Source organism: Phoca vitulina, unplaced genomic scaffold (assembly GCF_004348235.1).
Source record: "Phoca vitulina isolate PV1807 unplaced genomic scaffold, GSC_HSeal_1.0 scaffold32, whole genome shotgun sequence".
NCBI classification, from domain to species: Eukaryota; Metazoa; Chordata; class Mammalia; order Carnivora; family Phocidae; genus Phoca; species Phoca vitulina.
The window spans coordinates 1,103,203-1,127,194 of NW_022589735.1; the positions used below are offsets into that span (position 1 = coordinate 1,103,203).

The 23,992-nt window shown below is 53.9% G+C and overlaps 1 protein-coding gene across 1 annotated transcript in view; it reads right to left on the reverse strand.

The window, feature by feature from the left end:
* The window catches only part of PSD2 (pleckstrin and Sec7 domain containing 2), a 54,525-nt gene extending 53,916 nt beyond the window's left edge, over positions 1-609 (reverse strand). The window contains exon 1 of the mRNA XM_032425211.1: positions 419-609. The gene's annotated coding sequence lies outside the window, so the exon portion shown is untranslated. The remainder of the gene's footprint in view (positions 1-418) is intronic.
* Positions 610-23,992: the final 23,383 nt, after the last annotated feature.

A 23,992-nucleotide genomic window follows, 5' to 3' on the forward strand; every position in this document is an offset into this window, starting at 1 on the left:
CCCCCCCCCCCCCCCCCCCCCCCCCCCCCCCCCCCGCAGGAAGCCCAGCACGAGAGAGGAGGGCGAGCTAAGAGCCGCGGACTCCTGGCCTGGGAGGCGCCTCAAGCGGCAAGTTCCCGGGAGGGCGAGCTCGGGGCTGGGAGCCGAGCCGTGCGCAGCCCAGGAGGCTCTCTGCTTCCCTCTGCTGGCCGGATCCAGAATTACCAGAGCGTCCCGCGTCACCAGGCCAAGCCGGGTCCTGGGCGCTCCGCGGCGGGCAGCCCCCCTCCCAATCTCTTATCAAGAAAGGAAGAGACTCGAGGTCGTATGGGTCATCCCCTTGCCTCAGCACCAGGCCCAGCCGTGCCCCGAAGTCCAGCCGCAGGCTCTCTAACCAGCCTCCGTGCTGGGATGCTCGCTCTTTCTGGCAGTCCTTTACCTGGTCCAACCTGAGTATTTTCTCAACTTGACCCAGCTGTCCCCGAAGGCCACGCTCTTCCAAAATACGGATGGAAAACTGAGGCTCCACTGACTATCCCATGGAGACCCAGGCCCCCTCTTCTTTGGAACTGAGGGGAGTGCAGATACCTCTCCCCGGCGCAGCCGGGAAAGCAGGAGTCTAACTGGCCGAGATCGACAGGCCGCCCTGCCCAATCCCTTCCGGAGCCCTTCTAAAAGCGGTCTAGCCGAGAATGAGCTCTTTTGGGGTCAGGGCGTCACCTGCTGGTGGCTACAAGAACTGCACCTGCCCCGCCAGGCACGATCACTGGCCAGGCAGGAAAAACCTCCGATAATAATCACAGCAGCTGATTTTTATTAAGAGTGTTCCGTGGAGCCAGGTTCATACTGAGTTCTTGGCATTATCTCATTTCACACATTATCTCATTTCATCCACGCAGAAACCCGATGAGGTGGACAGCATGCCTTCCATCTTGCCTGTGAGGACCCTGAAGCTGGGAAAGTTTAGTGCCCTACCCCAGAACACACCTCTAGTAAGTGGCAGCGCCCGAGTGTGCACTTGAGCTGGCCTATTTCACGTGCACGGGGGCGGGAGGGAAATGGCAGATCAGGAGTAAGCTCTATGGGGAAGATCTCCACCTTCCTGCTTCCCACCCAATCCCTCTCAGCCTAGCTTGCTGCTGGCAGAATAGGATCCGTCTTGTGTTGCCCCAGTAGGGTCCATGCCCCTCTCCCCCGACAGACTGAGACTCCTCTAGTGCAGGCCGAGGTAAATCTGTTCCCTTGTTCCCTCCACTCAGCACTAATAATAACAGGCCCCCTCACTTGAGACTGCCCCTGGGGCCACCCACCCCCACACGCTGCAGGCCCTACTCAGCCCCTTCCTCGCTTCCCAGTTTATGAGCTTAGGCAAGTACGGTGTAGGTGGTTGCAAGGGACAGAAACCAGCTTCCATGCAAAGAGGCTCAAGTAAATGAAAAGTCCGGGAGCAGATCCAGCTGCAGGTAGCACTGCATCTAGGCTCCCAAATGTCTCTCTCCAAATCTGTAGCCCAGTATTCCTCTGTGGTGGCTCCATTTCCAGGCAGGCTCTTCCGACAAAGTAGCAAAATGGGTAAGGCAGCTCTGAGCTTACGTCTACCTTTGAGGAAAGCAGCCTTCCCTATCCCAAGAATACAAGCGGAAGTCTCAAAATTCAGTCTCATTGGCCCAGCCAGGGAAATAGGCCCTGAACCAATCACTGTGGCCCCCCTGGGAGGGAGGAGTGGAGATCCATGTGGACTGCTGGGGGGAGCAGATAGGTCCCAAAGGCCCACAAGGGGAGAATTACCAGGAGCAGGAGGACCGTGGCTACACAGCGAACAGCACTAATGTCTGTGACACCCAGCCATGCCAAAGCCCACCCTCTCTTGGCCCCAACGCCTTTTTAGATTCCAGACCACTTCCCAAATTATCACACTTTCTTTCTTCATTCCTTCTTTCAACAAATTTTTATTGAGGCCCTACATGTACCGAGCACTGTTCCAGGTGAATCATATCAGTAAACAAAAGAGAAGGAAATCCATGACCTCCGGGATCATTTCTTTTTAAAAAAAAAAAGATTTTATTTATTTGTTTCAGAGAGAGAGAGTGTGTGTTAGAGAGAACACACAAGCAGGAGCAGGGAGAGTGGGAGAGGGAGAAGCAGACTCCCCGCTGAGCAGGGAGCCCAATGTGGGGTTCGATCCCAGGACTCTGAGATCATGACCTGAGCCGAAGGCAGACGCTTAACCGACTGAGACACCCAGGGGCCCCCAGGATCATTTCTCGTGGGGGTGAGAGTAGAAAAGAAACAATAAACACAAGAAATAAGTAAAATTTATAATAGAGACAGTGACAAGTACTACAGGGGGAAATAGGGCAGCATAATGGGGATAAGGAGGGTGGACAGAGTGACAGGTATGGCAACTTCAGATAGAACGCCACCAGAAGACTTTAAGAAGGTGGATTTGAGTGAAGACAAGAAAGGGGTAAAGGAATTTGTCATGTAGATATGGGGGGGTGACTTCCTAGGACCAGGAATCACCAGCACAAATGCTCTGAGCTGGCATGTTCTTGGAACAGCAAGGAGCAAAGGGAACAGGCAGAGAGTGTAGGCAGAGACGAGTCACCGAGATGGCGGGGGCCCCGTGATGTAGAGCCTTGTCGGCTCTGTAAGGGCTAGGGCTTTGACTCTTAGTGACATGGAGAACCACCCAAAATCTGGGGCAAAGAACTGTCCTGATGTGACTTGTATTTTTAAGGGATCCCTTTGGCTGCTGTGTTTGGGACAGACTGGAGGGGTCAGGGCTGAGCCTAGAGACCAGTTAGGAGGTTACTGCCAAATCCCAGGACCCGGGTAGTAGCCGCAGAGCTGGGGAGAAGTAAGCAGATTCTAGATGTATTTTGAAGGTAAACCCAATAAGATGAGTTGGGGGATTGGGTGTGAGGTATAAGAGAAAGAGAAGTCAAGAGTGAAGCAAAATTTGAGGGTCTGAACAATGGGAAGGACAGAATTGCCAGGAACTAAGGTGCGGAAGTGGGGAAGACTGTGTCTGAGGAGGAAAAGCAAGTGCTCGGTTTCGGGTAGGTGGAGTTTGAGGTATCAACTGGTCACCCAAGCAGAGACGTCAGGTAGGCAGATAGAGACGTGAAAAAGGTCTGGGCTAGGTGTACATTCGGGAGGAGTCATGAGGCCACCCAGGAGTCGGGGCGCGTGTGTCAGAGGGCCAAGAATGGAGCCCTGAGAGCCTCCCACACTCAGAGGTCAGGGAGGAGGAAGGAGAGAAACAATAAGGGAGACTGAGAAGGAGCATCTAGAGGTAGAGGGACGGCAGGAGAATGGGGGGATCCTATAAGCCAAAGGAAGATGACCCAGGTCAAACAGTCCTGATGGATCGAGTGAGACCACTGGATTTAACAACATGAAGTCACGGGGCCCTCTGCAAGAGCCATCTGAATGGGAAGGGCTGGGGCAACCTGATTAGAAAGAGACTATGAAATAACAATTAACAAGCTTCAGAGCAGCATTATTCACAGTAGCCAAAAGATGGAAACAGCTTAAGTGTCCACTGACAGATGAATGGAGAAACAAAATGTGGTGTCTAAGGCAATATTATCCATCCTTAAAAAGGAAGGAAATTCTGGGGCGCCTGGGTGGCTCAGTCGGTTGAGCGTCTGCCTTCAGCTCAGGTCATGATCCCAGGGTCCTGGGATCAAGCCCCACATCGGGCTCTCTGCTCAGCGGGGAGCCTGCTTCTCCCTCTCCCTCTGCCTGCCACTCCCCCTGCTTGTGCTCTCTCTCTCTCTGACAAATAAATAAATAAAATCTTTAAAAAAAGAAAAAGGAAGGAAATTCTGACACACGCTAAGACAGAGACGCACCTTGAAAACATTATGTGAAGTGAAAGAAGCCAGACACCAAAGGACAAATATTGTATGTTTCTGCTTATAAGAAATATCTAGAATAGGTAAAGTCACAGAAACAGGAAGTAAAATAGAGGTTACCAGGAGCTGGGAGAGAGGGAATGGAGAGTTATCATCTAGCGGGTACAGAGTTTTTGCTGGGATGAAAACGTTCTAGAAATACTGGTGACGGCTGCACATTTTTAACACACCTAATGCCACTGAATCGCACATTGAAAAATGGTTAAAATGTTACCTTTTATGTTATGTATACTTTACCACAATAAAAAACAAGGTGGCCTTCAAAAAAATAATCAAAAAAATTTTTAAGCACCTACTGTATGCTAGACACCGGGCCAAGACCTGGGAGCTGTAAAGGGCCACTGGGTGCCCACATGGGCTCAAACAAGTGCTACCCCAGCCCCATCTTTGTTCCCTTTGTTCTTTGGGCCCCTGGGCAAGTATGTGGGGACTGACTTGAAATGCTGGTTGTGTGGGGATTCCAGAGGCTGTTTGGTGAATGCTGTCCTGAGACCGTGGTGGAAAACCACAGCTGGATCCAAGTTCCATGGCTTTGCAGCTGGTGGAGTCATCACCATCAAAGATTAGGGGGAAATAAACTAGGGCAAGCACAAAAGGAGATCTTTAGAAGCACGCCACCAAGCTCTGTGGACTTACCTGGTCCATAGTTGTTTTGTTTTTACTTTTTAAAGATTTTATTTATTTATTTGTCAGAGAGAGAGAGCACAAGCAAGGATAGCTGAGCGGCAGGCAGAGCGGGCAGAGGGAGAAGCAGGCTCCCCGCTGAGCAAGGAGCCCGATGCGGGACTCGATCCCAGGACCCTGAGATCATGACCTGAGCCAAAGGCAGACGCTTAACCGACTGAGCCTCCCAGGCGTCCCTTGTTTTTGTTTTTTTAACCAATAACTTGGATGAAGACCTAGAGGCATGCTCAACGTGTTTGCAGAAACTGGAAGATAGAGGGATATGACATCAGAAGGCAGAAAGAGGCAGCAGAGTGAGTGGTTAAGATCATAATGTCTGGATCCAGACTACCTGGGTTCTAATCCTAGCTCAATTATGACTGGGTCAACTTGGGAAAGTCACTTAACTTCTCTGTGCTTCCATTTCCTCACCTCTAAAATGGGGCTAACAGCAGCCCGCTGGTAGGGTTGTTCTGAAGTCTGAGTGACGTAGCTCCATGAGGTAAGTGTATGGGAGTGTGCTACTCTCATCCTTATCAGGCCTGGCTGGAGGGTTAAGTCAAAACTAACAAGATGGAATTTAATGAGGACAAATAGAAAAGCTGACATTCAGATTCCAACAAAGCAATTGTACAGTTTCAGGGTCAAGAAGACTTGGCTGGGCATCCATCCATTCATCTGTCCATGAGAAACAGCCCAAGGTGTCCAGTGATTTCCAGGGCAATTGCATCCACCCCTGTTATTATGACCTTCAGTGGTATTCACTGAGATACAGCATCCAAAACCAAGGAGGTGACAACCCCATCGTGTTATGAGCTTCGAACTCAGTGGTGGAGATCATCCTTTGTCTTGGGGGGGGGGGCCGCGGGGGACAGGCATTTTGTAGAAAAGTTGAACAGTTTCTTATAAAACTAAACATACAACTACCCTATGACCCAGCAATTCCACTTCTATTTCAAGAGAAATGAAAACATATGTTCACACAGACTTGTACAGGAATGTTCGTAGCAGCTTTATTTACAATGGCCCCAAACTGAAACCAGACCTGTGTCCATCGAGAGGCAAGTGGATTAACAAACTGTTACACATCCATACAATAGAATTCTACTCGACAATAAAAAGGAACAAACTACTGGGGCACCTGGGTGGTTCAATCGGTTAAGCGTCTGCCTTTGGCACAGGTCATGATCTCATGATCATTCGGTCCCCTTGTAGGGGCTCCTTGCTCAGCAGGGGGCCTGCTTCTCCCTCTCCCTCTGCCCCCATCCCCCACTCACTCTCTCTCTCTCTCTCTCAAAGAAATAAATAAAATCTTTAAAAAAGAAAAGAAAAGAAAGAGAGATGTGGGCGAAGATGTAGCTATAAGGATGTTCACTACAAAATCAATTATAATGGCAAAAAGTTGTAAACAACTTCAATGTCCTAAAATAGGGCATTGGTTAAAGAAATCATGGTGTCTTTATGCCCTGGAGTATTATGCAGCAATTAAAATGGTACGTCACACATATTTGCTGAAATGGGAAGACATTCTCTCTACATATGTAGTTGAGAAGGAAAAGCAGATCTCTGGGGTTACTGCCCTTCACTAGAGGCCCCATCCGGTGACATAGGATACTCGTACCACCCCATCCTAATCCCTGGGAGTTCTTGGGGGCTTTAGTTTCTCCTGATCACAGCTGGCTCTGCTGTCCTATTTCCATGGAAATCTCCATTTCCCATCTGCCCCTCACCTTCCCACACACTGTCCCATTTCCCCTTGTGGTTTCCCTGGGGATACACCCCCTTATTCCTTCACACCTCCAATGCCACCAGTTGAGGCTGGAGTAAGGGGAGAGTTTGTGGTGTAGCTGGATCTTTGGGGGTCTTCTCTGGGGGTTCAGGATTGCAGACTTCACTCCTCCTTTCTGAAGGGGGCAGCTGCCAATTGGAACCTGGGTTTCCCTTGTTCCCACGGCACCTGCCCCAGGAGCTGGGAGGAGGAAGGTGATTGCGGGGCAAATGGCTATTGGGAGCTTGTGGGGTGGGCAGGGCTCCAGGAAAATTTCCCCACCCCTCTAGCATGGCCCTTGGAAACTCAAAATTCTTCTTTATTATCAGAACGATTTCATTCTCTTTGTCCCTTCCCTTAGTCTTCCAGAGAAAACCTGTCTTCACAAGCAGATGACCCTGGAAGGTATTAAGTTAAACAAAAACTACCTTCCTCCCCTAAAGGGCCTCCCGTCCCACCAGCTTTTGCCTCCCACTTTATTAGCACACACTGGCAGCAATCTGAAAGGAAAGTCTCCAAGGAGCTAAAGGGGGCTGCCTTTGGGTGGTGGGACTGTGAGTAATTTTTCCTTGTGTGTATTTTCTAATTCCTCTATAACAAACACATGTTCTCTTCTGTACTGAGGAAAAAACAGTCACCACAGAATACCCACCCAGAGTATACCCAGGGGAAAGCTGCTCAGGGGATGCAGGCCTGGAAAAGGTGTTTATGGGGAGCTGGGCCCATTTAAGCTAGAGGGAAGGCTAGCGTGGGGCTGGGAGGGTAGAGACCTCTCTGCAGCCAGCTGGAGCTTACAAGCAGCAGAGGTACGTGCTCTATGCTCCACAGGGGGCGCTAGTTCCAACAACTGGACAGCACAAGAAGGCCGGGTCTCACTGAAAGGAGCTGTCCTACAGTGGAACAGGCTGCCTTTTAAGGCAGTGAGCTCCCTATCATCTGAGGCATGCAAGCAAGATGGGCAGCTGTCTGCTAGGAGGGCTAGAGAGGGGGTTTCTAGGCTGACCAAGAGAACAGCCTGAAGGTCTCTGAGGTCACTTAAAGCAATTCAGACAAGCTTGTCAGCCACCCTGACAAAGGGTCAAGGGAACTCTGAGGCTATTGTTCATACTGGTTGCAGAGGAGGTGGTCAGGGTGGATTTCCTGGAGGAGAAAGCCAGGTCACTGTCCTTCTGGCCCCTCAATCTCCAACCTGTGGGCATCTATTTTACTGACTCCCTTATCTGGAGTCCTTTCTGGGTAAAAATGAATAGGGTCTCAGTCTCTGCCTTGTTGCATGATCCTGGATGACTCCCTGCCCCTCTCTGGGCCTCAGTCTGCCCGTCTCTTCAATGGTATCAGCTGAAACCATCCATGTTTTTTTCTCCAGGGATGGCCAAACTGCTAGTCACACACTTATGTGGGAAAAAAGGGGAGTGAGGGTTGGTGTTTTTGTGTTTGTTTGTTTGTTTTAGGGAGATTGAAAGAGAGAGCGCATGTGGATGAGGGGGTGGCAGAGGGAGAGAGAGAGAGCCCCAAGCAGAGCGCAGAGCCCAAGGCGGGGCTGAGTATCTTGCTGAGATCATGACCTGAGCCAAGATCAAGAGTCGGACACTTAACTGACTGGGCCACCCAGACGCCCCTGGTTGGTGTATTTTTTTTGAGGTGGACCTCGTTGTACCCAGCTTACAGTCCTTGGGACTTCTTGGGTCTAATGCTCAGAGGAGATTCAGCAGAGATGGCAGGGGCCCCAGAGGCAGGCCAGGGGTTCAGTCAGGTTTTCTAGAACTTCCTCCCCAGCTCAAAGCATAGGGGGAAGGTCAGGAAGAGACCTGATGTTACTATGCCATTGTTACCTTGGTGATGGGGGCATACAGCTGAGCTCACCCTAGAGCCCCTGAACCCCTCCTCCCCAGGGGCCTCAGGGTGGGGTCTCAAGCCCCAGCCTCCCTCCCCAGCCTGCATGGCCCTGCCCAAAGCGGGAGGGTGCTCTGATGAAGCAGGGAGTGGTGACGGCCAGGTGAGGCCAGGAGACAGATGAACAAACCGACACCCCACCTGCGGATGAACTCATTCGGGGGAGGGCGGGGCAGTGGTTAGAGCAGAGAGGTCAGGCATGCTGGGTCTGAATCCCCCTGGGCTGAGAGACCCTGGGCAAGTGACTCCACTTCTCTGGGCCCGTGAAGATAAAATGCAACGTCTCTGGGACGGCGATGAGCTCCTGGCTTCATTTTATTCTCTCACACCTGGCCACCTGGAAACAAACCGCAGAGCCCCGCCCCTCTGCCCACCCGACCCTTCCTCGCACAGCCCTTACCCACCCGCCTCTTCTCCTCGGCTCGGCGTCCTCGGCTGCCCCCGTGCGGCGCTTATCGGTACTGCAGCAGCCGGCCTGGTTTGCCCAGGCCTTGGCCCGCGCGCCCCTTGGGCCTCGCAAAGGTGGGGCTTGGACGTGTCTCCTGGTCTCAGGCAGGCAAGCCCTCGCCTTCAAAATGTCAAATACTGGTAGCCATTCTCGGAGACGAGCCTCAACCCCTAGGTATGGCTCCGCATCCTTCTTGCTGGTTCCAGGCCGATGGTAGGAGCTTGGGAAGCCGCACTGCGCCCCCCTGGCTGGGACAGCCATTGTGGGCCGAGGGAAGTAGACACAGTACATTCTCGAGACAGATCACACAGTGATCCGAAGCTTCTGGGGCTGCCCCCACACACACACACACACGCACCCACATACGTCAGGCCTCCGTGTGCATACACGTGCACACAGCCACAAGCACCACGCCCCCGAGCCCACACACCGTCCTCCTACTCACAGCAACACCGCCGCCCAATCAGCCCATTTTTCGTCCATCCATCCCTCTGTCCCCTGTGTCTCCCCTCCTCCCCAGGACCTAAGGAAACTGACCATACTATAAATTGCAAATATAAACTCCTCTCCATGGCCTAAAGCCCTCCCCACCCCTCAGACCACTTCTCCCACCACCATCCCCTTGCCCATTATTTGTTCACTACTTCTCCAGCGAAAATACGCAGCACTCACTCACACTTCGGGTCCCCTGCTCTGACTCGTCCTTCCCCCTGAAATGTTCTTCCTCTCCAGATCCTCCACTGGCTGCCTCCTTAATTCAAATACTACCTCCTTCCAGACCACCAGAGTTAGGAGGCTCCCTCCCCTTCATTCTCTCAAAACATGTTTACTTCAAAATGTGTATCCTAATCATTAGAGAAATGCAAATCAAAGCCACAGATACCACCCCACACTCATTAGGGTGCGACAACGATTAAAAATAAAGAAAGAAAAGAAAAGAACAAGTGTTGGCAAGGATGTGGAAAGAATGGAACCCTTGTGCACCATTGGTAGGAATGTAAGAGTGCACAGCTGCTGTGGAAAACAGTATGGTGGTTCCTCAAAAAGCTAAAAATAAAATTACCATACCATCCCACAGTTCCACTTCTGGGTATAGACACAAAAGAATCGAAAGCAAGGTCTCGAAGAGATTTTGGCACACCCACTTTCATAGCAGCATTATTCACCATAGCCAAGAGGTGGAAACGACCCAAGTGTCCATCGATGGATGAATGGATAAACGAAATGGGGCATATACAGAAAATGGATATATTATTCAGTCTTAAAAAGGAAGGGAATTCTGATACAGGCTACAACACGGATGAACCTGAGGACATGATGCTAAGTGAAATAAGCCAGTCACAAATATAAATATTGTATAATTCCACTTATATGAACTCTCTAGAATAGTCAAACTCGGGGTGCCTGGCTGGCTCAGTCTGTGGAGCATGGGACACTTGATCTCAGGGTTGTGGGTTCTAGCCCTGCGTTGCATGTAGAGATTACCTAAAAATAAAACATTTTATTTATTTATTTTAAAGATTTTATTTATTTATTTATTTATTTATTTGAGAGAGAGCACGAGCAGGGTGAGGGGTAGAGGGAGGAGCAGACTCCCCGCTGAGCAGGGACCCCGATGCGGGACTTGATCCCAGGACTCCAGGATCATGACCTGAGCCAAAGGCAGATGCCCAACCAAATGAACCACCCAGGTGCCCCAAAAATAAAATATTTTTAAAAAAAACAGAATAGGGGTCCCTGGGTGGCTCAGTCGTTAAGCGTCTGCCTTCGGCTCAGGTCATGATCCCAGGGTCCTGGGATCGAGCCCCACATCGGGCTCCCTGTTCAGCGGGAAGCCTGCTTCTCCCTCTCCCACTCCCCTGCTTGTGTTCCCTCTCTCGCTGTGTCTCTCTCTGTCAAATAAATAAATAAAATCTTTTTAAAAAAATAAATAAATAAACAGAATAGTCAAACTCATAGAGACAAAAAGTAGAATGGCGGTTGCCAGGGGCTGGGGAAGTGGAGGGAATGGGGAGTTATTGCTTAAGGGGGACAGAGTTTCAATTTTGCAAAATGAAAAGTTCTGGGGATGGATGGCGGTGATGGCTGCCTAACAATGTGAATGTGCTTAATACAGCTGAACTGTACACTGCAAACCAGCTAAGATAAAAAAAATAATTCTTAAGACGGTAATTTTTTTTTAAGATTTTATTTATTTACTTGAGAGAGAGAGGGAGAGCACACAAGCAGGGGGAGCGGCAGAGGGAGAGGGAGAAGCAGGCCCCCCGCTGAGCAGGGAGCCCGATGCGGGGCTCGATCCCAGGACCCTGGGATCATGACCTGAGCTGAAGGCAGAACGGAATGAGCCACCCAGGCGCCCAAGATGGTAAATATTATGTTATGTTGTATCTTACCACAATTAAAAATAACAAAAATTATGGAGCAAACATGCGTTTGCTTGTTCCATCCCACCTCACTCATTAAACTGGGAACCCCATCAAAGCAGGGCTGTGTCTGTGGGGTACACCTACTTTGTGCTGCCACTCACTGAGGACATGGGGAGCCAGACAAACAAGGTGAAGGCTTAAGGCTCACAGCCTTCGGGGAGGGGAGAAAGACACCGAACAAACAAGTGAACAAAATCACCACCTCTCAAGTACCGTGAGGAAAAACAGAACAGTGAAATGTCAGAGTGGCTTCACCAGAGACAGGTCAGCTGGGCCTGAGGGCACACCGTCCTGGAGGAGGTGACATTTATGCAAAGGCCCAAGAAACAATCAAGTCGGTCATCAAGTATCTGGGAGACCACGGTTGCAGACAAAATGAAAATCAAAGACCCTGAGGTGAGCTAAAGGAACAACAGCAAGAGGAAGGGGGAGCCAGGGTAGAGAGGAAAGAAGGAAGACCTGGGAGAGGAAGAGGGGATGGAGGGCATCCTGGTGGCAGAGGAGGGAGGCCCCACCAATTCACCAACCTCCTCCTCCTCAACCAGTGAGCTTCTGTGAATGGCAACCTCGAAGTGCACCAAATGCTTTTTGCAGGGGCGCCTGGGTGACTCAGTCGGTTAAGCGTCTGCCTTGGGCTCAGTCGTGATCCCAGGGATCGAGCCCCACATCAGGCTCCCTGCTCTGCGAGGAACCTGCTTCTCCTTCTCCCCAACTTGTGCTCTCTCTCTCTGTCTCTCAAATAAATAAAATCTTTAAAAAAAAAAATGCTTTCTGCAGATCACCTCAGAGTATATTCACACCAAAAGAGTCTTAACCACACTGTGGGGCCCACTCCTCCCCTGCCTTCCTCCAGGACCCAGTCTGAGGAGTCTCTTTCTTCCCACCTAGCTCCCCGCCCCAGGTGTGATCCCTGCCAAGGGGTTTTCCTTCCTCCCTTCTCTGTCCCTCAAAAGCAAGCCAAGTAGATAGAACCCCCCTTCTCTCCCTCACCCAGTTGGGGACAGAAACCCATCTCTAGCTTATTCACAGCCTTTTTCTGAGGCCCATCTGTAGGCCTTGACCTTGGGTAGCCCATCTTAAGGGGAGGGAACCAGGAACCCATGGGGCTTGCCAGGCTGGAGGTCAGCTTGGTAGTCAGTGAAGATGCCCTCCAAGGCCAGAGACGGCATCACCTTCAGGCTTGGGGGGGCTGGCTTCCCCCAAATGCCTCCACTGCCCCAAAGCCTGGACCATGACACACCAGGAGAGAGCAGGACCCCAGGGAGGGCTTAGGTCTTCACCAGCTGGGAAGTATGTTGTACAAAAGGAGGCGCATCCATTCCAACCTGCAGTCCTGGGCTCCAGGAATGGAGGGCCTGACCCACCACACCGGCTGCACCAGAGAGGGAATGCCCAGCGGTGGGCAGTCCCAGGTGTCACCCTCACAGGTCCACACCCTAAGGTGGACATGAGGTGTCTTTCACCCAGGACTGGTTACATTGCAGGATCCAGCACAAAATGCAAATACGGAGCCCCTTGTCCAAAGAGCAAGGGAATGCACTCAAGGCACTCAAATATTAAAGGCACTCAAATATAAAACTAAATATAGGGGCCTCTGGGTGGCTCAGTCAGTTGAATATCTGCCTTCAGCTCAGGTCATGATCCCAGGGTCCTGGGATGGAGCCCCACAGAGTCTGATCAGTGGAGAGCCTGCTTCTCCCTCTCCCTCTGCCCCTCCCCTGCCCTTCTTCCCCTCCCCCCGCCCCTCCCCCTTCTCCTTATCTACCAATCTCAAATAAATAAATCAAATCTTTAAAAAAAAAAAAAAACCCTAAATATATATAAAGCTTTTTCCTTTCCTATGTGGTCTCTCGACTTGCCATGATGTTTATTTGCTATATAATGTCATTCTAAGTAAAGAAAAATTAAAAATTTAAACCACTAGCATGAATTTTACCACTCATCTATATATTGTGAATGCCAGTTTTAAAATGCAAATATAAGAGCATTGCACTCGTATGCAGAATCATCAAAATTACGCAATTTGTATTTTGAAGTTTATGCATACCCACATATTTCATTCTTACCTGAGCAGTGGAAACACTGCACAAACTAACTCAACTGATTTTATTTCACTTGACTCGCGCACATTCTACCAACACTCTCTACCTTTGGCTGACTGATAAGTAAAAAGGACTGAAAGGAAAAGGAACTGTGGGTTGCTTGATCTTTCCCTGTGCTGTGGCTTCGTGATCAGAGTAAGGTGTTGGCTTATCCAGGTAGGGGAGGAGCCTTGGCAAAGAAGCAGGTAGGAAAACCTGAGGAGTTACTAGGGGGCTAGGACGCTCCAGCCTGCCTGCTCCCCATAAAGGAGCCATGAGAGATGAGGGCCCAGAGGTGGCAGGTTACAGCACGGAGGCCCTGAGTGCCCTCCATGGGGCCGTATTCCAACTTTCACCATGCCATGCCTGCCTAGAACCTTCTGTGGCTCCCCAACGCCCTCAGGATGAAATCCCCAGCCCAACCCTGAGCACCAAGGCCCTGCCTCCCTCCCACCACTGCTCCTTGCCCCACCTTCCACTGCAGCCATAGCCCTGTTCTCCCTGAACCATGGGCTCGGGACCAGCCCTTCCCTCTACCTAGAACCCTCTTCCCCACCACGTCCCTTCTTCTGGCTAATGCATACTCATCCTTTGGGTGCAGACATGAATATCACCTCTTCTAAGAAGCCTTCTCTCACCTCCCAGGCCGGGTCAGCCACCTCCCCTGGCCTGTCACAGGCCCCATGCTCCCCGCATCACTGCCTGGCCTGCCTCCCCCCATCACATCCCTTCCCTCACCACCAATGGGCTCTCTAAGGGCAAGGACTGACTTGTAGTCAGGTTAAGAGCCCCTGCGTTCAGCAGTGGTTGTTGAGTGGATGCATGAGTTCACAGGCTGTGAAAACCCTGCAGTCTGTTTGAGCTATTTATTGTCTCCCAGAGCAGGCGGCCAGGAGGAGCTGAGAGACTTGAGGCACCTGCTCCATTCCAGGCCCCATCTCCTTTATATTCTGACTTTATTATTTACTCCCAGCCAGCCCAGGAAGGCAGTGTTCTTCTACCTGTTACACAGATGAGGAGACTCATCCTCTTTTCTCGCCCCCACCACACACACATCCAAGTCCCAGCCAGGGTGACCAGCCCAACAGCCTCAGCCCAGCCAGTGCAGATGGCCTCTTTCCTTGGCCGGTCTCAGAGAGGACTCACTCCCAGCTGGGGCCTGTCCCATCCTTTCTCCCTCCCCGCCTTCCTCCCCCTCCCCACTTCCTTCCTTCCTGCTCTTGGATATTCCCTCTGCAGGAAAGGCCCCAGGTTCCGGGGCAAGGCCCCTCGGTCCAGCTGCCCAGGCCAGGACACATGCTTCTTCCATCAGCTAGCCCCCTCTGCCCTCCCGGGGGCCGGAAATCTGATCCAGGCCTAGGGAACATGGGAGGACTGCACAGGAGACAGCCCAAGGTCATCTCGTCCCTCGCCCCACCTCCAGCCCAAGCACTAGTAGGGGAGACCTCCTCCTGGGGGCCTGGAGTCTGGCACCAGGCCTGGTAGGGGCTTTGTCATTCTGCCTGTGAGCTGGTCATTCCTGAGAGCCTCTTCAGGAAGGCCCTGAGCCTTTGTCAACCTAGGATAATAATGTCTTGGGTCTCATGTGCTGAGTCAATTGACATGGCACCCGGCACAGAGCACTCAGCCACCAGTGCCTATAACCATTATAATTCTCCCCAGCAGCAGCATTGTCAGATTCCTCACAATGATTCTGGGAAGAAGATAGAGTGGTTATTCTCTGTGTATAAATGAGGAAACTGAGCTTAGAAAGAAGGGGTGGGTCAAGTTCTTTCAGCAAGTATCAGAACTGAGACCAAACTCAGATCAGGCCAGTGCCCTTCATCATTTCACCACCAAACCCTCCGTTCTTGGTGATCCTGGAATAATTCTTTACTTCCTCGGTGCCTCAGTTTCCTCATCCATGCAATGAGGAGGAGGAGGGAGGAGACATCTCTAAGGACTTCACTCACTAATCCATTGAGCAGAGGCTCGCTGAGTGCTGTCCTAATGCCAGGCCACATATGGACACGAGATGACAGACCTGACCGTGGATGGTCCTACAGGCCAAGGTCACCCCAATCCAGTACGGACTGCAGGAGTCTAACCTGGGTCCCTCCTGCTGTAGCTCCATCTATTTCCGCACAACACAGAGGAGAGGAAACCTCACATTGTGGGAGGGGGAGAGGGTGCCCCCACCCCTCCAGGACTGCGGAAGATTAGGGAACAGGTCCAGACAGGTGGGCAGAGGACTGAGGGCTGGCAGGTGGGCAGAGGCCATAATGGGGTCATTTGGGAGTAGGTCAAAGCAGATGCCAATGCTATGGATTTAGGGCCAGGCAGGATCTGCCAGGCTTGGAATGGAGACACCTCACCCTACCACCACCCCCATGTGATCCCCCCCCACCCTTCTGCAGGCAGCACAAGAGGATAAAAGCCCAAACTGCTTGATCCATGAGTAGAGATCCATTTCTTGGCAGACTCAGTGCTCCCCTTCCCCCTCCCCACCATCCTGCTCCCACAGTCCCTTTTCAGGGACCCTCAGTCCCAAGCTCCCTAACCAATATTCTCCCTTCATCCCAAGCTCCAGTCCCTCTGTCTTGCCCCCAGAGAGGGGGCTGGACTGCCAATAACCCCAACGCTCCGCTCCCCCCCCCGCCCCCGCCCGACCCCTCTGCGTACCAGCTCAAGGACAGGCCCAATAAACTAGGACGCGGAAGAGGGAGGGAAGGAACGCATCTCCCTGTCCCCACGCAGCAACCCAGAGAGCTGCGCTGCTTTGTGGCCACCAGAGGGCGCGCGCCCCCTCCCAGAGCCGAAGCCACGACGGCTGTGGCGATGGACCCGGCGGGGCTAACAGAGGATTGCGGGGGGGGGGAGGGGGGGTGCGTCACTCCTGGCAGGATTCCCCCGAAATGCAGCCCCATCCTGGGTTTGGACTTAGGCTCCGTAAGACAAGGGCCTCGGATACAGCCCCTAGACCTCCACCCCGGCCGCGCCCCGAGCTTCCGTCTTTGGCTGACCGTTCGTGCGCCCCCTACTGACCTCAGCGAACACTGCGGCCTGGCGGAGCTGGGGCTGGGGGAGTGGGGGAGCAGGAGGATAAGGGGGATTTTTTTTTTTTAAAGATTTTATTTACTTATATGAGAGAGAGCACATGAGGGGGGGGAGGGTCAGAGGGAGAAGCAGACTCCCTGCCGAGCAGGGAGCCCGACGCGGGACTCGATCCAGGGACTCCAGGATCATGACCTGAGCCGAAGGCAGTCGCTCAACCAACTGAGCCACCCAGGCGCCCAGGGGGATTTACTAGGAAGCAGAGAGTTGGGTAGGTACTGGGCAGACTGAGGTTGTAGTGGCACTGGGTGAACAGGAGTACTGGGAAGGTACTGGGATCCACATTGGATATGCAAGGTACTGGGTGAATAACAAGGGCACTAGGAGCCACTAGGCAGGTACTAGGGGCAGTGGGTCATCTCTGGGGAATATTAAGGGGCACCAAGCCTAAACTGGAAGGAAAGCACCATATGGTTACTGGATAGTAATTGGGGAGGGTGCTAAATGGATATTTGAAAATACTAAGTAAGCATAAGGGGAGAGTGGACAACAATTAGACAGCAAGTGGGTACTTGGAAGTACTGGGAGGCACTGGAAAGATGTTGGGGGAGTACAAGAGGCACTGAATGGGAACTGGGGGTGTCACTGAGCCCACAGTGGGAAGCTCTGAGTGGGTTTCGGGGATATGGCATGACCGAGAGGGTAAAGACCATTAGGACAGTTCTTGGAAGGTACTGGGGACTTGGGCATCATCGGTAAGAAGTGGGGATTCTGGTGGACATCGGGTAGGTACTGGAAGTCACCAGGCTTGCACTCATACCATGGACCAGGATGGCACTTCCCCAGTAGGACCTCAGTGCCCCCTCACAACAGCCCCTCGAGCCTGGATCATTGTGTCATGTTCACAGACAGGACTTAGATCAGAGATGTCCCTTGCCCAGTGAGGGTCTCCTGCCCTGACTAGGACTTGTTCCTGATTTCCTGGCCAGAAGGGGTGGGGGGGGCGCTGCACATGGACAGAGGACAGAGCCCTCATGCTGTCTACCTCCCCCAGATGGAGAGGGAAGTAAAGACAGGTCAGCCCCTCATCTCTAGAAAAATAAGGAGCCCCCTCCTCAGTCCCTCCCACCAGGCTTCGGCCTCCTGGCCCAGCTTGCTGGCTGCTGGGCCGGGAGGGGCTGCCAGGCTCGGCCTCCTGCCCACAGCGGGGCGCCGGGGGAGGGCGGCGCGCGGCTCGAGATGCCGCGTTGCCATGGAGACGCTGCCGCATCCTGACTGCTCCTGGCAACGGGGTCCCGCAGCCAGGCAGGCGCTGGGCGGGGACCCCAGGGAGCGGGCGCGCCAGGCTGCCCACGGCGCCGCCAGACCCCCGGGACGGGACACGGATACGGCTCCCCCACCCACAGACACCCCTCGCTCACGCTCCCACCGCACACACAGGCGCCCCAGCTGCAGCAGCCCAGGCGGAACTGCAGCCCAAGCCCTCCCTGCAGCCCCCACTCATTAATTCAGCAAACATTTGCCGACCGTCTCAGTGCCAGGCGCGAGCTGGCCACTGCGGCTTCGGCGACGAGTCACACGGGGACGCAGCGCCACCACCCCCCATCTCACAGCCCACAGAGGAGACAGACACAGAAACAGTGCGATCGATACTGTGACCCCAACAGCCACCCGCCGACTGTGTGCTAAGCCCTCCTCATGTAGGGGCTCACCCGAAGTTTACCACCCCTGGGAGGCCACTGTGAGAACCCCTTTTTACAGATGAGGAAACTGAGGCATAGGAGAGCTCATTTATTCACCAGAGGCTGCATAGTATGAGGCAGGGCTTGCCTTCCCGTTTGGATCTTAACCACTTTCCCACACTCCCCCTGCCAGAAGTGTTTCCAGAGCATAGATGAGGGAGGACCCAACTCAGCCGGGGAGACAGCTGGGAGAATCAGAACTTGGGGCCTGGGAGCAAACTCAAGTCGGCCAGGCAGAGCCAGGGGAGGCACCCTCAACTGAAAGGCCAGTCCGTGCAAAGACCTGTAGGACTGAGAGTGGCGGGCTGGGTGTGAGGGAGAGCAGGTGCAGATGTGGTTAGCAAGCAGCCTGAAGGCGGATCCAGCAGGCTCAACGTGCAAGCCAAGGGGCCTGGACTCCATTCCTAGAGGAGTGGAGAAGGTGTGGGCAAGGGAGGACATGTATGGACTGTTGCTCTGGCAACCAAGGGGAGGGGGGCTGGGGGACTGGAGAGCGGCCATGGTCATCAGCCCAGGGAGGGACAAGTGGACCCAGCCCCAACAGTGGGGTCCAGAGAGGAAGCAGGACACATCCTTCTTGCCTTCCCAAGCAAAGAATCTTCTGCCTGAACCAGGAACCCAGGGAATGACAGAGGTATATGCATGATAAGGCAGGGGCTTCAGGGAGAGCAAGGGCTTCAGGAGGGCAGCAAATGGGAACACGCTTCAGAGGCACATGAAGAAAGACCAAGGCTAGACAGACCCCAGGAAGAACTTCCAAGAGGAATAGGATTGAGTTTGTGAGAGAGGCCAGGGAATCCTTGAGAAGAAAGGAGCCCCTCACACATCTGGGCATGGGGTAGAAAGCTGTCCCTTCCAAACCCCTCCTGCCAAGATTATTCCTTCCTGGACCCTGTCCAACATATGGAGTCCAGGGCACCCCTCTGAGGAGGCCCAGTATCCAGCCCTAACCACCACCCCCCCAAGGTTAGCCTAATTTTTTCCCTTCCGTGGATTCAGGTCATTGCTCCCTGTCCTCTCTCCCAGGCGCCGCGGAATGTGACTAATTCCCTCCCTTCATTTACGGGTCCTGTTACCTGGGAGGTATTTATAGCACGACAGCCTCCCACCCTCCCCAGCGACTCAGCCGCTCTCCCCCCAGGCCAGCTCTCCCCCACTCGGCCAACCTTTGGCTCCCCTCTCCTCTGCCACAGCTCCCCTCCCGCCAGCCCTCCCCTCACTTGTCAGTCCCCAATCCCCAAGCAGTGGCGGGACACCCCCCCCCAAGAGAGAGGCAGCCCAGGTGGGAGGGGGCTGACCCAGCGGCTTTCTGAGCTGAGTGCTGTCTGCAGGGGGATGCCCCCCCCTCTTGGACACCCCCAAAAGGTGGGACCAGGCCAAGGGAGAGTGCCGTGGCAGTCTGATACTTACACTAACAATAGGTAACAAGTACTGAGTACTTAACGTGTGCCAGGTATTACTACTTCTGGTTTGCAGATAAGGAAACTGAGGCTCAGAAAGGCTAAATGACCCCCCTCAGATCTTTATAGCTGAGGTGGGGTGCTCCTGCCCAGTGTGCGGGAATACCCCAAAAGGCATTTTGGGTAGAGTAAGGCCCACAGGATAGCTAGGGGGTGCCTGATGGAAACACGTCTCAGAAAGCCAGCTGTGTCCCTGTTGGCCACAAGCCATGGCTGATCTGCCCCGGGGTTGTCAGGGGAGAGCATCAGATGGAGGCCAGTAGGTCCAAGACGCTGCCCATCCCACACACATCCCCTCCTCCAGGCAGGGGTCACTGAGGAACTGGAGTGGGAGGGCGCAGAGGTAGCCAAAGACGGAGAAGAAGGGAACCTTGGGACCACAGAGGATTGGTGAAGGGACACTGCAGCAGAAGGGAAGGAAGTCAGACTCCATGAGGGACTTACAGGTATGGAGAGCCAATGCAGAGACCAGCTGCCCTTCCACATCCCCAGCCTCTCAACTGCCCCAGGCTCCTTTTCACAGCTGGGAAGACAGACTCTGACAAGTGAAGAGACTAGCTCAGCTTCTCCCCGGTCTTCTGACCAGAAATTCTACCATACCGATGAAGTGGCTTTGTCAGGATTTCTAGGAGACAGGAGGAGATGGAACAGGAGACCGAGTTCAAATCCCAGCCTTGTGCTCATAAGCTTGGTGACACAAGGCAAGTGATTCTTCCTCCTTGAGACTCAGTTTCCCCATCCGTAAATTGGGCCGACATCACCCCTCACTCACAGGTGGTCACGAGAACTTCGAGCTGTGAAACAGGCAGAGGACAGAGCCTGGGGCCTGACACATGGCAGGAGCTCCATAAACCTAGGCAGGTTTGTATTTTTCCCTGCTGCTTTCCTCTCTCTCTGATCTGAGCAAAGGGGCCACACCTCTTCCCCAAGACTGGGGCATCCTGAGGATAAGGGCTTTGTTTCTACCATCAGCCTTTCATCAACTGTCCTTGGGACCAGAAGGTACCCGGGCAGGCTGCTGTCGGGAATGAACGTTCACCGCCGTTGTCAGTACTTCCATTATCATCAGTATATCACTCCCTACGGCTCTAGGCCCAGCAGCACACACCCAGCTAGGCTCTTGGCTTTTGTTGAAGGAAGTCATCCCCAGCCCCCCGACATTGCCACAAAGGCACACCAAAGTTCCCACGTGAGCCCCAGCTCGGGGGGCCACGCTGGGTCCAACAGCCCCCATAGTATCCTTTTCACCAATACCCCCCATCGAGGGGTGCCAGGGGCTGGCCTGGAAAAAGAAAGTGAGTCACTCTGATTCCTGCTTCAGGGAGCCAAAGCCGGCAGCAGCCCAGCCAGCCCCTCCGTGGGGGGACGTCAGGGGCGGAGGCAGGCCCCTGGAACTCTCCAGGCAGCCCAACCCAAGGGGTGAACATGGCAGCCCCAGGAGCCAGATTTGCGAGGGTGGGTAGAGGTAGAAAACCTAGGACGCTAGTGGCTGGGACCTGGCAGAACAGGAAGGGGCCGCAGGAAGCATCTGTGAGAACCCCTATGGATCTGGCATGGGGCCAGGTCTCTATCACCCTGGGAGAGAGAGCGCCCCACCCAATTCCCAGATAAAGGCTACAGAGAGGTCCCATCAACTGCAGTGGCCACATGGTACCTGGTAGATGGGGGCAATCAACGCCTGCTCAGGTGCCCACAACCCCCATCCTCATGTCCTGAGTGGCCCGCCAGGCCCGGGGCTCAGGGAAGGGGAATGGAAGCCCGCAGCACCCCTGTCCACGCTGGCAGATGGAGGGCGGGACCAGGTTTCACAGGAGACTGGGCACAGAGGTCAGGGAGTAGGGCAGTGGAAGGGAGGCACTCTGAGCCATTCTTCAGCAGGGGGGTGGGGATGGGGTGGGGTACAGCCTAGGACTAAACACTGAAGCCTTAGTCTTCAGCCTGGCCCCCCCCGAAGCTTGCCGTGGGACCTCGGGCGAGGCCTGGCCTCTCTCTGAGTCTCAGTTTCCCCAGTCGTGCTGTCGTAACTCTGAGCTCCAACATTCTGCCCAGCAGGTCGGAGTCGGGCCTCCCCGGGCATACCAGCAGGGCCAAGAGGCCGAGGGGCCAAAGAGGGGTCTGCGCCCAGGCGGCTGTCCCCACCCCACCCACAGCCACAAGGGGTCCTCACGGAAGAAACACGGTGTATACAAATAATTAAACAGAAGAATTGGAGTGATTAGGGCAGATGATTATTGTCAAATTATGATTTATCTTGTAGTGGAATTAGTATTCCCCCAAAGGGCCCGGCGTGGCGCGGCGCCCGCCACGGCCCGTGATTAATCGCCGTCTCCAGAAGGTCACCTCCAGCCACTGCAGATTAACTCAGTGGGGAAACTTCTTTCCGTAATTCAAGCTGTTGTTCCCACAACCTGTCATCCGCCGCCGTGGAAAAGGACGATTTCGTCAGGGAGCCCAGGGCGGGGGCCTGTCCGCTCCCCCGGCCCCTCCCGGCTGCGGACATGATATATGGTGCGTCCCGACACGGGTGACCGCAAGGGGGGGGGCAGCGTCCGCCGTGGGGTGGGCAGCGGGAGGCAGGAGTAGGGGGAGCGTGGGGGACCAGGCGCCGCCGAGCAGAAGTAGGCTGTGAGGGGAGAGAGCGCGCGGGCGGTGGCAATTAGGAAGAAAATTGGATTTTTCAGCGTCCAGAGGCAGCTGGGATCTGCGGTGTGCGGCACAGCCACCACCCCCTTCCCCAACACACACAGGCACCCAGCTCCAGCCAGGCAGGGCCTCCCCAAGAACGGTGGAGGATGGGGGGCAGTGGACCTCCTTCAGGAAGGTAGGAGATGTGGAACCAAGAGAAGGCAAAAAGAACGTGGTCAGGTCTGAGGCCTGCCCTGCGGAGCCTCCCAGTGAGAGCAGCTTTCCTGACCCAAGAGCGAGAACCAAGCTCCCACATCCTCAGCGGTAGACGCTACCAAAGTCACATGCCCATGTCACCTGGGGCTGCTAATCATGGCCACCTCCGTCTGGCAGTCTACATCAGGTCCGGAAGGGGGCTCTGGATCCCTGGTCTGTCTCCTTGTGCATGGAGAACAGTGGGGACAGAGCCCCCCATCCCTGCCTCCTCCCTCCACCCCCTGACCATGCCTCAGTTCCCTGAATGGGAAGGGGATATGAAAGCACAGGTGCTCACCCTTCCTCTCTTTCATTTACCTTCCATCTAGGCCCCGGGAGGGGGCAGGGCAAGTGTCTTGTACCCACAGCACAGATGAAGAGGCTGAGGTAGGGTGGCTTCCTGCCCTGAAGCTGACCTGGATCCCCAGTACCCTCAGGATTACTGCCAAGTTCCTTCAGGCCCTGCCCTTTCCAGTCCAGCCCCCCTGCTCATCCTCCCCACCTCCAGAAAACCTCACTGTGCACCATTCTTGCAGGCCTCCAGGCTTTCTTTCCCCAGCCCTCACCTGGTAAACTTCTATTCATTCTTCTCAATCCAACTATTTGTCCCTCTGGGAAAAGAGGGTGCTCCCGTGTGCAAGAAGTGTGCTCTCACAGGCCTCCTGCGCCAGAAGGACCACTCGCTGTGGGCCTTCCACCTCCATCTCCCCGGTGCCGGTGCTCACCCAGCCCAAGCAGCTACTCGGGGAAACTATTTAGAAGGCACCAAGGACGCAGGGCCCTGACTCCCCACTCCCCCCAACTCCCAATACCCACTGACCGGAGCCCAGATCTGAGGGTTGAGGAGTAGAGGGCGGAGGTGGAGACCCTTCCTGGCAGGCACCGTTGCAATCCAGAGGCCTGCGTCCTGTTCAGAGCAGAAGCATGGATTATGTACATTGCAGTTTGCTCAGGACATTCTCAGGTCTGATATATACTTAGAGTTGTGAAGACCCAGTACTATTTGGGAGAGAAAAATCTATTTCTCTGTGTCTCAGGTGTGGTGGTAGGGGAACACTCTTTCCAGAACCAAGGACTAAACACTGGCATTTTCTTAGGGGGAGAACGGGGCTTTCCAGACACCCACCCTCCAAGTCTTTGGCTGATGGTGATAATAAAAACTCTGATTTATTCTGCATCTTACTTTCAAAGCACCCTTTGCTGCATTCATTCACTGACTCCTCAGGGACAAAAGAAATCTGTTAGCTCCATTTTACAGATGAAGAAGACTTGGGGGAGGTGGCAAGTGACTTGCCCCAGGCCAAGGGCTGTAAGCAATGGAAGTGGCTGTGAGTCTGCAGAGGATGATTCTGGTCCCACTCCTCCCCCAGCCCACTGTGGAACCATTGTGTCCCCACACAGGTGGCAGGTGGCTGTAAAACCTTTGCCCCCATCCTTCCCCAAGGCCCAGGTGGGATGGGAATAGGGCAGATAGCTGGGGCAGGGACTGTCCCAGGGGAAGACCCTCTTCCTGTGAGCTCTGGATCTATAAGCCTGGTTCAAATCTCAACCATGCCCTTCACCGGCTATAGAATCTTGGGCAGGCCACTTTAGCTCTCTGTGCCTCAATTTGCACTTCTGTAACGTGAATTACAGCCTTGTAGGGCTGGTTATGCAGATGAACCACGAGTGGGGCCTGGCCTGGCAAACAGTAAGT